Source organism: Eriocheir sinensis, unplaced genomic scaffold (genome assembly GCF_024679095.1).
Source record: "Eriocheir sinensis breed Jianghai 21 unplaced genomic scaffold, ASM2467909v1 Scaffold227, whole genome shotgun sequence".
NCBI lineage: Eukaryota > Metazoa > Arthropoda > Malacostraca > Decapoda > Varunidae > Eriocheir > Eriocheir sinensis.
Window position 1 is genome coordinate 235,001 of NW_026111529.1, and position 17,500 is coordinate 252,500.

General features: G+C 43.4%; 1 long non-coding RNA gene across 6 annotated transcripts in view; it reads right to left on the reverse strand.

Moving 5' to 3' along the window:
* The window catches only part of LOC126990937 (uncharacterized), a 28,784-nt gene extending 12,436 nt beyond the window's left edge, over positions 1 to 16,348 (reverse strand). For 2 of the 6 annotated variants that reach the window (XR_007744936.1, XR_007744935.1), the window contains exons 1-9: positions 16,146 to 16,331; positions 15,613 to 15,718; positions 15,165 to 15,323; positions 13,770 to 13,979; positions 12,749 to 13,007; positions 11,808 to 11,922; positions 11,006 to 11,192; positions 10,398 to 10,530; positions 9,767 to 9,912 (exon numbers count right to left, since the gene is read on the reverse strand). This is a non-coding gene — a long non-coding RNA (uncharacterized LOC126990937). Of the gene's footprint in view, positions 1 to 4,445; positions 5,390 to 9,766; positions 9,913 to 10,397; positions 10,531 to 11,005; positions 11,193 to 11,807; positions 11,923 to 12,748; positions 13,008 to 13,769; positions 13,980 to 15,164; positions 15,324 to 15,612; positions 15,719 to 16,091 lie in introns of those variants that run through there. The other 4 variants (XR_007744933.1, XR_007744934.1, XR_007744937.1 and 1 more) reach the window with 4 other exon arrangements.
* Positions 16,349 to 17,500: the final 1,152 nt, after the last annotated feature.

The window sequence follows — 17,500 nt, forward strand, 5'->3', positions numbered from 1 at the left end:
CTAATCCAAATTTATAAATTATTAAACAAAATAGATGAAGTAGATAATGAAGAACTGCTACTAACAGAAGGAAACATAAGCAGAAATACAAGAGGACACAGTAAAAAATTGAGAAAGGGAGATGCTTGAGAGACACAAAGAAGTATAGCTTCCGCAAAGAAATGTAGAGGTTTGGAACAGTCTGAGCGAGGATATAGTATCAGCGAGGAGTGTGCAAAGCTTTAAAGATAAGTTGGATAAATGCAGACACGGAGACGGGACCACACGAGCATAATGCCCAGGCCCTGTAAAACTACAACTAGGTAAATACAACTAGGTAAATACACACACACACACCTTTTTTTTTTAAATGCAAATTGGAGTGGGCTGTACAAAGCCAAAAGTACCCAAGACAAGTGGGAGGAGTTTTTAAAGCTGTACAAAGAAGCCGAGAATAGATATGTCCCTGAGGTAACCAAAAAGGATGTTGGTAAAAAGGAGAGGTTTAACAAAAGATGCGAGGCAGCTAGAAAAAGAAAGGAGGAAGCCTGGAAGGGATGGAGGAGACGAAGAAGAATCAACGCGTGGAACAATTTCAAACAAGCAAGGAATGAATATACAAAGATTAGAAGAGAAGAAAAACGGAAATATGAAAAAGATATAATCGATAAATGCAAAGACCAACCTAAATTATTTTATAGACATGTGAACGGCAAATTAAAGAATAGAGAAACAATCAATAAACTGAAATTGGATGGAACTACATATGAAGCCCCAGCAGAGATGGCAGAAGTGATGAACAACTGCTTTCATAGAGTTTTCACAAAGGAAGACGAATTCGTACAACCACCAGGCCAGGAAAGAGGAAGGGTTATGCAGGAGATACAGTTAACGAGGTCAAGGAAAGCTTGAACAAGCTGGATGTAAGAAAGGCGACAGGGCCGGATGAAGTGTCAGGCTGGATCCTGAAAGAATGTAGTGAGCAACTTGCAGAGAAACTGCACTCCATAATGAGCACCTCGCTGAGTGAAGGAAAGGTACCACAAGACTGGAAGAGAGCAAACATAGAACCAATTTATAAAGGAGGAGAGAGAGAGGACCCATTAAATTACAGACCGGTATCACTCACTAGTGTGGTTGCGAAGATATGTGAGAGGTTAGTTAAAAACAGGTGGTCGGATTTTTGGGTAAGTGAGAGAATTATCTCAGATTGCCAGTTTGGATTCAGGAGGGAGATCGTGTGTCACCAACTTGTTGTGTTACTACTCAAGGGTGACAGATTTAATGCAAGAGAGAGACGGCTGGGGGGATGGAGTGTACCTGGATTTGAAAAAGACATTTGACAAAGTACCACACAGAAGACTAATTTGGAAAATTAAAAATAGGGGTGGAGTTGGTCATGGACTGATTAAGTGGCTGGAGGACTTCCTAACTAACAGGGAAATGAGGACAATAATCAAGGACAAGGTTTCCAACTGGTGCCCAGTGAGGAGTGGGGTCCTGCAAGGTTTGGTGCTGGCACCAATAATGTTTGCTGTTTATATAAATGATATGGTGGAAGGAGTGACCAGCCATGTGAGATTGTTTGCAGATTATGCAAAGCTATTGAGACGAGTCAGTGATGTGAAAGACTGTGAGGCATTGCAGAGGAACCTGGACAAAATATGGGAGTGGAGTGGTACATGGCAGATGGAATTCAACCTTGGGAAATGTAAAAAAATAGAGTTTGGTAGGAGTGGTAGAAGATGTGAATATGATTATAAGATGGGAAGTGAGATAATATGCAGAGGAATGGAAGAAAAAGATTTGGGAGTGACTATCTCTGAGAACATGTCACCAGAGAAACACATCAACAGGATAACGGGACAAACTATGAATTTGCTGAAGAACATAAGGACGGCATTTGTGTATTTGGACGAAGAGATGATGAAGAAAATAATAGTTACAATGATAAGGCCAAGGCTGGAGTATGCAGCAGTGGTCTGGTCTCCTCATGAAAAGAAGAACATAAGAAAGCTGGAAAGAGTACAGAGAATGGCAACTAAGATAACATAAGAACAAAAGAACATTGAGTCTGCAAGAGGCCGGTAGGCCTGTGCGAGGCAGCTCCTCTGAACCTAAGCTCCTGTGTAGCTCCGTGTATCTAACCCCACCTAATAATCACTGTCCATGAATTTATCCAATCTATTTTTGAATGTGACAGTTGTATTGGCACTTATAACATGACTGCTAAGCCTATTCCACTCATCCACCACCCTGTTTGTAAACCAATTTTTGCCTATGTCCCTGTTGAATCTGAATTTATCCAGTTTAAACCCATTACTTCGTGTCCTACCCAATTTTCTTACCTACAAAACCTTATGAAGGTCTCCTTATTAAAGCCCTTCATCCATTTATAAACCTCGATCATGTCTCCACGCACCCTTCGCCTTTCTAGAGAATGCAAGTTTAACTGTTTGAGTCTTTCCTCGTATGGCAAGTTTCTCAACCCTGAATCATCTTAGTCATCCTCCTCTGCACCGATTCTAATATTTTGATATCCATTCTATAGTAGGGTGACCAGAACTGAACCACATAGTCAAGATGAGGTCTAACTAATGCTAAATATAGTTTGAGGAAGACTTCGGGGCTTCTGTTGCTTACGCTCCTTGAAATTAATCCCAGCACCCTATTTGCTCGATTTCTAGTTTGAATGCATTGTGCCCTTGGATGGAGATCAGAGATAGTACCAGAACTTAAGGATCGGACTTACGAGGAGAGACTCAATAGCATGGGGCTCACAACCCTGGAGAGAAGAAGAGAAAGAGGAGACCTGATAGCGGTGTACAGGGTGGCGAGTGGGGTGGAGAATCTGGACAGAGAGGACCTGTGTGTGTGGAGTGAGAGAGACACGAGAGGACATGGAAAGGAGTTGAGGGCGACCACGTGTAGGCGAGATGTGAAAAAGTTTAGCTTCCTAAACAGAAGCATTGAGGTGTGGAATGGACTGGAGGAGGAGGTGGTTTGTGCAAGAAACATTCATGATTTTAGGAAAAGTTGGATAGGAGCGGATATGGAGACGGAACAATGCGAGCTCCTTTCCCGTATGTCACAACTAGGTAAATACAACTAGGTGGACACACACACACACACACACACACACACACACACACACACACACACACACACACACACACCGCCGGTAGCTCAATCGGTAGAGCGCTGCACTGCAAGTCTTCACGGCCAAACAGGCGGCGGTTCGAGCCCCGCTCAGGCCAGATTCTTTCCGTTGACTAGGAGTGGTTACTGTCCCCCCTTGAGCAAGGGGGATGGGTTGTGTGGTGTGTGAGGTCTTGGCAGTACCCAGAGATCGACAATAATGAGCACTTACTCACGTTGGGAGGGTACCTGCTGGCGAAAGCCAGTCCAACTCATGATCAGGCCGTGGTGAATTACAAACACACACACACACACACACACACACACACACACACACACACACACACACACACACACTTTAAGGCACTCTGAATAGGGGCCCCAAAACCCCCTCCAGGCTGCCGGCACTTCCCTTGAGGCTCTGGAACAAGCACTGCAGACAGACAGACACACACACCTCACCCTTGGGACCTAAGATGACCTCCACAAACACGTGACATGACCCTCACAAACCTAACAGGACTAGTTTTTTTTATATACTTGATACTTATATTTTACCTGAAATGACACACAAACACCAATAATGTTCAAAATATATATAAATGATATGCCAAAGGGTATAAAAAGTTATATGAGCCTTTTTGCAGACGATGCAAAATTAATAAGGAAAGTGTAGATGGAGGAAGACTGTCAAGAACTGCAAAAAGACCTGGACGGAGTGTATAGAAGGAGCCAGTTATGGGAGATGGAATTTAATGCAAACAAATGCCATGTTATGGAAATGGGGAAAAGTATAAAAAGACCAAGGAAGACATACAGGACGGGAGAAGAAAACTTAAAGTTAGCACATGAAGAAAAAAGATTTGGGAGTAACAATGCAAGACACACCATCCCCAGAAAAGCACATAAACAAGTTATTTGGAGAAACCTACAGGATAATGCAAAATATAAGGGTTGGATTATAGACTTTTTAACGAAGAGAGAAATGAGAACAGTAATCAAGAGCAATAAATCAAGCTGGGCGGAAGTGACCAGTGGAGTCCCCCAAGGATCGGTGCTGGCTCCGATTATGTTTGCAATATATATAATTGACATGACAGAAGGGGTGACAAGCTATATGAATATGTTTGCTGATGATGCTAAACTAATGAGGAGGGTGGCTAATGAAGAAGACTGTGTAGCCTTGAGTCAGGATTTCGATAGAATAAGCGAATGGTCACGCAAATGGGAAATGACATTCAATACAGAGAACTGTAGTGTGATGGAGTTTGGTAAGAGCAGTAGACGGATATTGGGAACTACTCTGAGTAATGAAAGAATCATGAAAAAAACAGAAGAATAAGGATCTGGGAGTGACAATAACAGACAAGTTATCCTTTGGGAAGCATATAAATTGGATAACTGGGGAAACATACAATCTTCTTAGAAACATAAAAGCAGTATTTACATATCTAGACGAAGAGACGGTGAAGAAACTAATAACATCGGTGATACGTCCAAGACTGGAATATGTAGCGTTAGTGTGGTCACCTACATTGAAGAAAGAAATTAGAAAGTTGGAAAGAATACAGAGAGCAGCGACCAAACTACCGGAAACTTTGAGAGAACACACTTACCCCCCGGTCTCACAGACGCCGAATCACAAAAAAATCGTAGCACCTCGGGAGACAGCGTTTTCCCCGAATCACTACGAAAATTTGTTTATCTTTTCATCTCGAGGCGTTCGGTCGACCTCGAGGGCATATTCCCCGAAGTACACCGAATTATTTCCCGAAGTGCTACGACGTACTACAATATGCTACGATGTACTATGATTTCACCCTGATTTTCTCCCGAAGTACGCCGAGTTTTGGAGCCGAAGTACTACGAAGTATCACGAACCACACCAACTGTCCCGATTTGTAAGTACGAAGTACTACAATGTACGACGAACTACACCGATAACTCCGGATCTACTACGAGTTTCAAATCTCCTCCAAGAATTTGCTCCCGATTTTGAGCAAAAGACACACCCCAGCATCATCATGACCAGGTTGGGGCTCTGTGTCCAAGTGGATTGGTGACGCAAGAGGGCTGGAGGAGGGGGTGTCTCCCCGGTGGCAGACGATGACCTCTTCTTGGATCGTCCCTTCACTTTCTTGGCAGGTTGTTCTTGAGTGTCTTCTTGTTGCTCATCATCATCAGGAGAGGCAGCAGCAGCAGCAGAAGACCTTTTCTTCTTGTCTTCTCCCTTCTTGTCCTTTTCCGGTCCCATTGTGATGTGACGTGACTCCTGCAAATTGGAAAAGACTGATTGATGTGCAAAATGCTTGCCTTTTAATACTCTTCCCAAATTCATAATAGGGTAAGGTGGGGTAAGTTGCCCCCCTTAAGAGAGATTGCCTGTTGTAGCCACATTTTTTGCAATAGAATTAAAAAAAAAAGATCTGTTGAAAGCTTGGGCTAAGGCCTATCTATGGTATATATTATATCCACTCATTATGATTTACACCTTTCTATAATGACAATTTAAAAAAAAATAATAAGGGGGCTTCTTACCCCGCATGTGGGGTAAAACGCCCATTGGGTAGGCCTTTTACCCCACTCTGGCTTACAATAATAAAACTCACAGAAACATAAGGAAAATAGTTTTTTCACATTATAAAAATGTGATATGTATTCCCTTTTTGAAAACTATACCCTATAAATTTCTCTTGATGTGAAATATATGAACACAGTCATATTTGTGTCTCCTGATGAACAGAATGTAAAACTAAACAATTAATTAATTTTCCAAAAGGTATCCCTTCTTTAGACTAGTAATATTAGACAGCTTCCCTTTCTTCTGAATTTTTGTAACAAAAGGAACATCTACTTTCATGAAAAATATATGGAACTAAATATTCAATTAATTTGATAAAATATGTCCTTTCTGTTGAATATTGATATCTGAAACAGTTAAAAACACCAACTTCCTTATAGTCTCAAACTCAAAAGTGTTCACTTATGGATGCCTTTCAAAAACTTAAACAAATTATATTTAAAGCAATACTGTAATGCCTAATCAGACTGGCAGTTTTGACATACGTACAGATCTAGGCCTACTCCAATTGTACATTCCGCATGTACTCATACCTTTATACATGTCCCGAGGGAGACAAGAAGGGGTGGTGGTGTTGGGATCTTTCTTTCGAATTCTTTTAAGAAGATTCGGAGAAAAGCATCAGAAAGGTGGGACACCTTTGAATTAGTGCAAGTCATCTGTGAAATTGATAGAAGGAAATGCACCTTTATTGTGGTGTATGGACCTCCGGATACAAGAGCAGAGGTCTTTATTGATGAATTTCGCACATTTTTGGAGTCTGTGGATATGGTGAGTGCAAATGTGTTCATCCGTGGTGACTTTAATCTATGGACTGATGATCCTGAAAATTCTTCTGCCATGGCCTTCATTGAGATGATGGACAGTTTCAACCTGATTAATAAAGTGAACGAGATGACTTCTTTAGGGGGTCATGTGCTAGACTTGGTTTTCAGCGATATAGACGGTGATCTAGTGCAAGGGGTGTGTGTTGATGAAATATGTTGTATGTCCCCGGTGCATAAATTGGTAACCTTTGAAATTTCATACGTGAGGGAAGCAGTGCAGAGAAAAAAGATTACGTTCAGATTGCGAAAGAATTTTCAACCAGAAATACTGATTAACTCTGTAATACAGGAAATTACTATTAATTGTCGTGAAATCTGTGAACATGGCTCGGTGTTACGTGGAAATTGTGCTACCTGCCTGGTTAAGCTATATAATGGTTTAGCTAAAGATGAGTATAACAGCCTCTGTCCTCTGAGTGAAAAGGAGATAGTGTTGAGAGATCATGCACCTTGGTTTAATGTGGAAATACTGTGGGCAAAAAGAGAGAAGAAAAAAGAAAGACTGTGGCTTATGCAAAAAACAGATGAGGCAAGAAGAGCATACCAGGAGGCGAGAAACAAAGAAAATCGGCTTGTGATAAAACGGAAAAAGAATACTATCGGAATAAGGTTGTGGAGGCTGGGCCGAACATCAATAAATTATATAAGGTGCTTGACAGTTTGAGGAAACAGAAAGGTTAACAAGCTTCCGGATGGTTTCTCGGATGAAGTGCTGGCAAATAAGTTTTTAGACTTTTTTGACAAGAAAATTGAGAAAGTTATCATGAACTTTAGAGGCGACCACGGTTACCATGGATCCGCTGTGGAAACTCCAGTCCCTGAAATAAAGTTAACAAGCTTTCAACAAGTGGATGTGGCTGTAGTGAAAACTATCATACACAGGTGAACCTGACGTACTGTGATGGTGATTCCTTGCCGATAAGTGACATCATTAAGAGTGGAAACTTTAGTGATTTCTTAAATATTATGACTGTGATGGTTAACACTAGTATCGAAAACAAGACTTTCCCTGAGAGTGAGAAAGCGGCGATCGTGAAACCTATCGTTAAAGGTAAACTGGACCCACAGTGTTTAGTTCCTCTAGACCAGTATCCAACTTGACGTTTCTATCCAAGATACTTGAAAATGTGATCTTAAATCAGCTAATGGAGCATCTGCTAGTGGTGCAGGCTTTACCGGATAATGAATCTGCCTACAAGAGGCTTTACTCAACTGAAACTACTCTCTGTTTGGTGGTAAACAACTTGCTTGTGCTTATGGATGAAGGGAAGTGTGGTGTTCTGATTTTGTTAGACTTGAGTGCTGCGTTTGACACGGTGGAGCACAGTCTATTGCTTCGGGATTGTAAGAATATTGGAATTGAGGGTGGCGCGCTGGATTATCTGAGGAGTTACCTTGAGAACAGAACTTACTGTGTGCAAATAGGTAAATCGTTCTCCACTCATAAACTTTTGCAAAGAGTAGTCCCCCAGGGAAGTGTACGGGGTCCAATTTTATTGTGTTTATACTATTGGTCTTTCACATTTGCTAAGAAGGCATGAAGTTGACTTTAAACTGTATGCTGATGATACACAGTTCTATTTGTCGCTGAGTGACGTGGAAAACACTGAAGATAAGCTGAGCAGAATTATGGATGATGTCGGGAAATGGATGAATTCTAAGCAACTGAAGCTGAATGAGGATAAAACTGAATGTTTGATTGTGGGGAAGAACAAGGATGTCAGGAGGCTAGATGTTTCCACTCTTCGGATAAAAGATGACACTAGGACTGTAAAAAAGTCAGTCAAACATTTAGGTGTGATACTTGACTGCACTCTATCATTCAAAGAACAGATCAATCAAGTGGTGAGAACTGCACGCTACCATCTGAGAAATATTGCATTTGTCAAGAAATACCTGGATGATAAGACCATGAAGATGCTTATATATATATATATATATATATATATATATAATCATGTAAATAGAAAGCTGGATTATTGTAACTCACTTTATTATGGCCTTCCTAAATATCTGCTGAAGAAACTACAACTTGTTATGAACAGAGCTGCAAGGCTAACAAAGGGTCTGGTGAGAGAATAACACCTGCACTTACAGACTTGCATTGGCTGTCCATTAAGGCAAGGCTAATAAAGGGTCTGCCCCCCGTGAGAGAATAACACCTGCACTTACAGACTTGCATTGGCTGTCCATTAAGGCAAGGCTAACAAAGGGTCTGGTGAGAGAATAACACCTGCACTTACAGACTTGCATTGGCTGCCCATCAAGGCACGCATAGTCTACAAAATATTTGTCTTGACTTATCAAGCAATGCGACTTGGTAAACCTGGATATTTGAGAAATATTCTACAGGATTTTCATTTGGACACCACCATGTCACTGAGACACAGTGCAGAACAGTATAGACTCTATGAGCCCAGGGTCAACCTGGAACTGGGTTTCAGAGCATTTGAGAAGAGTGACCCGCGGCTCTTGGATCAGTTATGTGTAAGCATGGTGGTGCAGAGAGAGTGAGAAGAGAAAGGGCATTGCAAGGAAGAAGGGTGGTAGGGTCTTTGAGACAAATCATGAATGGCAGAAGTGTGAGCATGGAGGTAAAGAGGGATTTGAGAAATACAATAATAGTACCAACCCTCACATATGCAAGAGAAACGAGGGCCTGGAATGAAAGTCAGAGGTCTAGAGTGCAGGCAGTGGAAATGAGTTATTTGAGAAGTGCTTGTGGTGTGAGTAGAATGGAAGGAATGAGTAATGAAAGTGTGTACGAGAGTTTTGGAATGTGTCACGGGGGTGAAGGGAAGAAGCGTGGAGTGGTGGAAGAAGTGAAGCAACAGACTTTAAAGTGGTTTGGCCACATGGAGCGAATGAAGGAGAGTAAGATGACCAGAAGGGTGTATGTGAGTGAGATAGAGGGAGGGAATGCTAGAGGACGACCTCCAGTGAAATGGAGGGATAGGGTGCAAGAGTACGTTAGGGAGAGGGGGGAAAGATCTTTGAGAGACTTTGAGCAGGCACGGAGGGAGTGTCTGGATAGAGATAGATGGAAACTCTGTAATGTGTGATGACTCTCATACTGGAGTGTCCGGGGGTTGTGTAAGGTTGTGTGTGGCGTCACTGGCACACTACAACGCAGCAGTGACTGGCAACAAAACACCAGCAACCAAATATTACAAAAAATACCACACAAATGACAGGACTCCCATGAGCTGCACACTGTTCACTGATTGACAAAGACACCCACCTGTGTGCTGGATGATGGAGGCGTGGTTGGGGGAGTTGCTGCGCTCACCCTTGTCAAAGTTCTTCAGCTCCAAGTGGCCGTGATGGATCCACAGGTCTGGAGGCTGGACGCCAGGCTTGTTGCTCTCACTGCAGCTGCCGCCAACACTGCAAGGAAGTGATGCATCTTACTAGCTGCTAAATACTACTGAGTGCTGCTGCTGTACCTCGCAGGGCTGTCCAGAGGGAGATGGAAGGGCACATGCAATCTTCAAAACAGGATGGATGTTAAAGGTATGAGGTTTGAGTTCAACAAAGCATATTTGAATTCATTTAAAGAAATAGCTCCCAGCCAGCACACTGCAAGCAATCACAAGTTAGAAACACATGTTAGCTGCTCCACTGAGAGACACATATCACAAACAGAGGTCACTTGTTACCCTGCAACTACGTATAGCACAAAATGAAAGTCCATCTTGAACATTTCTTTTTCTTTCTCTAATCTTGGCAACTTAAGTCTTTATGGACTATGCCCTGCAGCCTTGTTCTCCATATTACAAAGTGAATAAAAAGTTCCTGCAGTCAGTGTAAAGGATTGCTGAAATGAGTCATGGGATGAAACACACCAACAAGAAACTGTCCTGCCACCTTACACAATGCTTGGCCTGGGCTCCGCCTTGACCCGCGGCAGTACAGTGTGGTGGCCAAGAAGGCCCCCAGCTGGTCATGGCTCCTGCCACGCCAGCGATCACCAGCACAATCAGGCCTCTCGCTCCACACACCAGCCTGGGGGCTCACCGATGCTCTTGTCAATAGCTGGAACACAGGAGCAGATGTATAATATTTTTAACATTGGCTTAATCAATCAGTCCATCAATGGGCCCTCGGCCAGCCTGCCTCACCCAAACTATGACACCATTCTTGGGGGTTCCTCTGTGCAGGTCCCCATGCAGGCACCTTCCCCATACCATGTACCTCCCAGCAGGATCCATCAACCTGCTCTAACCCAACTTTCTGGGCACACTCTTTACTAAGGATTGTCTCTTACATAAACAACCTGGTAAGCAGGGTTTACCCACATGCCCACAGAGCCAGAAGTGGCATTCACAGAGCATGCAGGTAATGGGCCTCAAGTCAGCCTCAGGGAGGGAGTGCTCCATGATGAGGGACAGTGTGGTGGAACACAACATGTGCATAACTGGGAGAACAGTGACTGATGCACCACAGCAATGACGGCTCCCTAAGACTAACACTTCCTTACCTGGAAGTCGTGAAGCTTTCCACGGAGGAGAATGGACCAAAACCTTTGACATTGTGAGAGTGCATCTTGTGCAAATACTTCCTTGAAGGCGTCAGTCCATGGACGGTGAGGGTGAGCCAGTCCCCCGTCACTTCCCCCGTCACCCAGTCACCGACAGTTTGGTCCGTGGTGAGGAATATCACGTAGCCTGGAACAAACAAAATTACTCCCTCAATAATCTTTTTTTAACCGTGTACCAGTGACAGGCAAAATTTGTGGCTTTACCGTGTAGCAGCGACGGGCCTAAATAGATGATGCATAAACTGATCACAAATGCATTGATATATATTATAAAATGGCTTGCCTGAGTGATGATTTTCTCTCTCTCTCTCTCTTTTTTTTACGTCGCGGCCTATTGCGCCGGTAGGCTTCTTCCCGGTGGGTCCTGATGGTCGGCCCAAGGCAGTGCTTAGAGTGGCCTTTCAGAAACATGATCCCTGCAGCTACTGGGTTAAGTGCTGCCCATAGCTCCAGTAGGCTCTTTGGAGGGGGCTCTTGGATGACCCCAGCCTGGTAGTGGCTCAGGCAAATTGTATTTATAGTGGCTGACAGGATGTATGGTTCTTGCTTCCTGCCTGGCCCACGCTGCCCACCACCATGACCTAAGTCACTGTTTATTTACTATATATCCAGGTCTTTTCCACGTCAGTGAAGGTGTGTTCCCTTAACTATGTAGTCTAGTACATCACTGTGGTTTGGCACACTGACTCTTTTTTATTTTTATATAATTTGAAGATGCCATCCTGGTAACCCATCAGCTCACCTGTGATCCTCCCATTGTTCCGCTGCAGCGGCTGCCGGGTGAAGGTGGTGGTGGACGGCTGGCCAGGGAGGGCCAGGACGGTCAGGCCACCAGCAGGGTGTTGGAGGCCACCAGGCTATAGGGGACACACGCCAAACCCGCTGGGGAAAAGTGTGTGGGAAAAAGTGTGATTTTGGCACACCAAAACTACAAAGTTCCCCCATCATTCATTTTATATATATATATATATATATATATATATATATATATATATATATATATATATATATTTATATATATATATATATATATATATATATATATCCTGGTGAGTGATTCATAAGTTTCCATAGGTTACTTTAAGTTTAAGTTTAGGCCTGTAAGTCTGAGCACAGTCAAGGATCCAGATACATACTTGTTCAGTACTTGTTTGTAGTTGGTACAGGAGCAGGTTTAGGACAGATAGAGTTGCCTGAAGTTGTCATTTTCATGACAAAATATTATATTATTACCATACAGAAGAATATCTACTTCTATTCTGTTACGGTTTGGTTGCAAACCTTGGTTGCTATTATGATACATTGCCAGCCAAGTTAGTAAAGACTAAAGGAGGCTGATTTTTTACCTAGTAAAAAACATGTCAAGTTGGCAACATTAGCGCAGGAGGATATAATAATGTAGGAATCTTTTTTTTATACTTTGAAGAGAATAAATGAATCATTGCACATGAATAGGTTGTTTTACTTTATCATCTTTGGAGCACATCATTTAACCTATGGAATACTTTTACTCAGAAAAAACACAAATAAAATCAATGATTTAATCATCTGATTAAATCAATTTGATTAAATCATTGCCAACCCTGCTGTGCTGTTTCTAATACCATTATGTAAGGTTCATTCTTAAGTATTTGCAAAAGGTCAATGAAAAAATCAATATCTCAAACACTAATAATAGCTCACCCTATGAGTCATAATTTCTCTGTGCCTCATCACAGCAAGGATTCAGCTGTGCAGGATTTCCTTGAGAAGTGTTGCAGGACTGAGTGAATATTTACTGAAAGAAGAACGAAGGCTTCCAGCACTGTGGTCTCACCCTGATGGTCTTCACAGCAAACTCACACACTGTTGATGGCTTGAGGCTGTCAATGAGGCAGGTCACATCCGTGGCGTTGACGTAGCGGCTGGAGGATGAGGACGAGAAGGTGGTGCAGCTGTTGTACTGCAGGAGTCAAAGGTCAGTATTAACAGGGAGTCAGGTACAAGGACGGAGGGAAAACACAAGAAAGGTCACTGGATGAAGGACTGGCTTGTGAAATGAGACATGAATGACAGGAGGATAGGAAGGGTGTGAGGGAGTGCTTGCAGGAAAAAGAGGATGTGTAAGTGAAGGATAAGGATGTGTGAGGGAGGATATGAGGAGTATAAGGGACTGTTTGCAGGAAAAAGAGGATGCATGAGTTATGGATAAGGATGTGTGAGGTGGACGTGAGGTGAATAAGGGAGTTTGCTGGGACGAGAGTATGAGTAAGTAATGGATAAGGATATAGAGAGGAAGATATGAGGTGAATGAGGGGCTGTTTGTAGGAGGGAGAAGGATGCAAGTTACGAATAAGGATGTGGAGAGGTGGATATGAGGCGAATAAGGGAGTGTGTGCAAGGAAACAAGAATGTGTAAGTGGTGAATAAGTTCCTTGACAAATGACTAACTTTTCCGCTGCTGTGTTGATGCAAGTGGCAAGTCTGTGACACAGTGCACAAAGAACATGAGATAAAACATATATTTTCCAGCTGATGACTGCCCTCCCTGAAGCAGCCCAGCAACACTACCCAAAACTGACCTCTTTTGACCTCCCATTCTTCATGCTTGTGTTTGGAACGGCATCTAGTGGCCTTTTAATTGTTGTTTAATTTGTTTACCTTGAGTTGCCTCCCTTGAAAAAAAAAATAATAATAATAATAAATAAATAAATAAATAAATCACCTGGTTCTGGCTCAGCATGGTGTCTGCCCACTGCAGCACCACGGTGAAGGGCGTCAGCACCACGGCCTTCACCCACACCGCCGGGTCCAGCGTGGGTGCCACCACCTCCTCCTCCTCTGGCTGGGTGTGGACTTGCTGGTACGTACACCGGTTGCCCGTCACCCACGTTGTTGAAGGCTCGCAGGCTTATCACAAACTCCATGTTGGGTTCTGAGGAGATGGAGAACTTGTTATGGACCTAATCGTAACAATACAACAATTTTTTCACGACCCTTAACCCGTCCGCTGCGATTGGCACGGATTTTGCCTTCACTGGTAGCCTGGTAACATAGTCCCAGGTCTTTCTCTCGCTGTCTGTGGTGGATAGTGGAGTGTTTCCCATGTGGTATTGGTGTGCTGGATATCCCCTCCCAAGGTGCAGGACTACACTTTTCTTCACTGAACTGTAGCCACGGACACTTTTTGTTCCATTCCTGTAGCTTGGCGAGGTCTGCTGCTAGGAAATCCGCAGTCAAGGGATTAAACTGGGCAGAACAGATAACAAATAAGATAGACTAACAGACAACAGGTAGAAAGACAGATAACAGGCCACAGATAACCAATGAATAACCTGACTAACATTATGACCACCCAGGAAATATCTGAGAGTTCAGGGCAGACAGAGGAATGAGCCTGAACGATGATGAGTCTGAAAATGGCAACTCAGAATACCACCTCCTTTCCCTCAATAATTGCTCTCATGGTCCAGGGTCTTCACAATATGGAGAGCTAACTTTATGATGGTGTGTAAATACTTTTCTGTGTGTGTTTGTGTGTGTGTGTGTGTGTGTGTGTGTGTGTGTGTGTGTGAAATGTTAACAGACTCAATAAATGTTTAACTATGATCTACTTAGCAAGATCTCTACCTTCACTTTACTTTGCTTAAATGAAAACTTGTTATGGACTCCATCATCATTTTTTTTTGGGGGGGTGAATGTAATGTTAACTCCAGACTCAATAAATGGTTAACTATGATATCATTTAACCCATTGACTGTGGATTTCCTACCAGAAGACCTCACCAAGCTATAAAAATGGATCAAAATGTTTCTACTAAAATTCAGTGAAGAAAAATGTAAAGTCCTGCACCTTGGGAGGGGATATCCAGCACACCAATACCACATGGGAAACACTCCACTGTCCACCAGAGAGGCAGAGAAAGGTTACCAGACTAACAGTGAAGGCAAATCCGTGCCAATCGCATTTGACAGGCTAACAAAATCTTTACCTTCTCTTGGCTCAACACAAATGTAGAAGTGGCTAATTCAAAATCCGTCTTGTGGAGAATCACACTGCAGGTCTGCATACTACTTGGCCAGAAAATGGAAAATTAATCACAAATGATCATCTTACACACCCAGCTTATCAATGAAGTAACCGTGCTGCTTGCTGTCCACGATCTTGGAGTAGATGTCCGCCACGCCTTGGTCCCAGGCAATGGTGTAGCCGCACAGCAGCACATTGTGCTGTGCGGGGGGCTGCCAGCACACCCTGATGTGGTCAGTCAGCGCCACGGCTGTAATGGACCACAAGATACTGCAGATAACACAGTGGCTCCACCATCATGATCACTATGTAGGTTTTATCATGGCTTCCAAACATGAATATTTTGTACCATGAAAACAAAATTATACGAATGTATTGTACCTGTAAGTTATCCTAAATTCTATGCACAACACATATATTAGGTTTATACTGTTTGTTGGGAATTAAGAATGTAAGTGATGGATAAGGAGGTAGGAGGTAGGAGGGACAATTTGAAGGGGACAGAGGATGTAAATCACAACACTGAGGGAAACACTCACCCTTCAGACCAACTGGCTTGTCTGGGACCCTGTTTTCATGGAGGTCATTGGTGAGGTCCCCGCCAGGGTGGACTGAGTGTATGGGCAGTGCCGATGACCGTGAGTGCTGCAAGATGGAAATGGAAAATGAAAATGAGGAGCTGTTAGCATATTCTCAACATGGAAAAATTCCACTTACATTAAAATTTACTCTGTTGAAATGAAATGGGAAAAGTATATTTGTCCCTTTGAATGTGCATTTCCTAGCAGAAGACCTCATCAAGCTACAGGAGTGGAACAAAAAGTGGCTGCTACAATTCAATGAAGAAAATGTAGTCCTGCACCTTGGGAGAGGATATCCAGCACACCAATACCACATGGGAAACACTCCACTATCCACCACAGAGACAGAGAAAGACATGAAACTATATATATGATACTAGGCTAACAGTGAAATCCAAACCCGTGCCAACCGCAGCGGACGGGTTAACCCAAACTACCTGCCCCGTCCACGGACCCCCATAGGGCACGGAGGGTAGACGACCGGGGCTTACATGTCAACGCCTACACGCCCCGCCACGGCACCGCTACAAGGCCGGGAGCACGAGGATCTCTCTCCCCGCGCGAGGTAAACAAACACTGAACAGCTGATGGCTGGGATTATTGTACAACGTTGCCAGATTGTCGTACTCAGTTTCTCATGTTTCCCAATTTCCATCCCCAAAACTGTTTCCTGGGTCACAATAACGATATTTATTTGTAGTTATTGTTGAAATGGTTTATTATTCTTGTTTCCTGGTGATATTTATGCGGGAGAAGCTGGTAAATGTAATGCTCCGAGTACGACAATCTGGAAACGATGCTGGGATAACTTGCCTTCATCATCTCGCCCTCGTGCATGTACCGGTTTTCGACGCTTAACCATTGCCAAAACACATCAGGAATCAACGGTTTTAGTGATAACTATATCTGAGTCTCGGTATTGGGCGCCAGAGACAGGTTTTGGGTGGGAGATCGGCAAATATAACAGGCTGAGTGTAACGAGCTGGCAGCTTCACGCCCGTGTGACTCGCCAGCGATACGAAATTGTCGTACTTGGAACATTGTACTTCCCTTATATTATAGTTGTCTATCTATGATGTGTAAATTTATCTATTATTCATTTGTATTCGTCTAGTTGCTAAACTCGTGTGCTCCAGTTAAACTGTTAATTGACTCTCCTTGCTGACATCATCCCGGTAAATATAAGTGCTGCATTCCACTGACACTATTTTTCAAGCACCTTCCTCACCACAAAACTGTTCTTGTTTCCTCTAATGACTGACTCACTGACTGCTTGATTAACTGACTGACTGACTGGTTGACTAATTGACTGACTGACTAACTGACTGACTGCCTGACCGCATGATATACTGACTGACGATATAGCTGGTTAACTGACTGACTGAATGAATGATGGATTGACTGTCTGACAGACTGACCGATTGCCTGGCAGACAAACTGGTTGACTGACTGACTGAATGATTGAATGAGACTGATCGACTGATAGAAGGTTTACGAGTGGTGGAGCGCCGAGGTGAGTTTCGACAGGGGATGCTTGCAGCCTGTGTCGATCTCAGGAAAGCGTTTGATTCAGTGCATCGATCGTGAGGCACTCTGGGATCTTCTGCGACTCCGTGGGATTCCTGCGAGGACTATTGGTTTGCTGACTGGCCTGTATTCTGGGACAGAGAGTGCTGTGAAGTGTGTGTGTGGGGGGGGGGGGCTTTACCACCTTCTTTCCCGTGAATGCGGGAGTGAGGCAGGGCTGTGACCTTGCCCCAGCGCTTTTCAACACTTGTATGGACTGGGTACTGGGCAGAGTTGTGGACCTGCGGAGCATCCATTGGCAATACCAGGGTCCTTGTTT